The sequence below is a fragment of the Lactuca sativa genome, chromosome 5 (assembly GCF_002870075.4).
Source record: "Lactuca sativa cultivar Salinas chromosome 5, Lsat_Salinas_v11, whole genome shotgun sequence".
NCBI classification, from domain to species: Eukaryota; Viridiplantae; Streptophyta; class Magnoliopsida; order Asterales; family Asteraceae; genus Lactuca; species Lactuca sativa.
The window spans coordinates 136,023,465-136,024,125 of record NC_056627.2 but is presented as its reverse complement, the minus strand read 5'-3'; the positions used below and the strand labels follow the sequence as shown (position 1 = coordinate 136,024,125).

At 45.1% G+C, this 661-nt stretch overlaps 1 non-coding gene across 1 annotated transcript; it reads left to right on the top strand.

Annotated features, from left to right (window-relative positions):
- Positions 1-257: 257 nt before the first annotated feature.
- LOC111900467 (small nucleolar RNA R71) lies at positions 258-364 on the top strand. Its single transcript, XR_002853226.1, has one exon. It is a non-coding gene; the product is annotated as a small nucleolar RNA R71 (small nucleolar RNA).
- Positions 365-661: the final 297 nt, after the last annotated feature.

Here is a 661-nt window from a genome sequence, read left to right as displayed (position 1 = left end):
CCATTTGTGTCAACCTCCGGTCCATATTATTTAGCATAGCCATCATGGCTGCTATTTCTTTAGTTTGGGCCCCTCCACCGCCTTTGATTCTATCTTGCCTAGGGTTGTGGTATTCGCGAGAGTGCTTCGCGAATTCTTCAATCAACTCCTTGACCTCCCTTGGATTTTTCTTTGTCAAAGGTCCTTGAGAGTCAAGGAGTTGTCTTGTCATAACGTTGACCCCATCATAGAAGATTGACATCTCTTGTTGCACATTTAGATCATGCTAAGGGCAATTTCTGAGCAAGCCCTTGTACCGCTCCCATGCTTCGTATAATGACTCCCCCGGCTGTTGCTCAAAGTTGGCTATTGCCTTCTTGAGTTTAGCTATCTTGGATGGCGGACAAAACTTGTCCATAAATTGCTCACGCATTTGAGCCCAAGTGGTGATTGTGCCCGGCGGAAGTGATTTTAACCACTCTTTAGCAGCTCCCTTGAAAGTAATGGGAAGCATCCTAAGCAGTATTGTGTTTCTGTTGACATTTGGGACATTGAAGTAATCCGAAATGTCATTGACTTCATCTAGATGCTTAAAAGCATCCTCATGATCTTTCCCATAAAATGGGATATCCTTCAGCGCAGTCAAGATATGCCCCTTCAGCTCGAATGTGGCAGTGGCAGG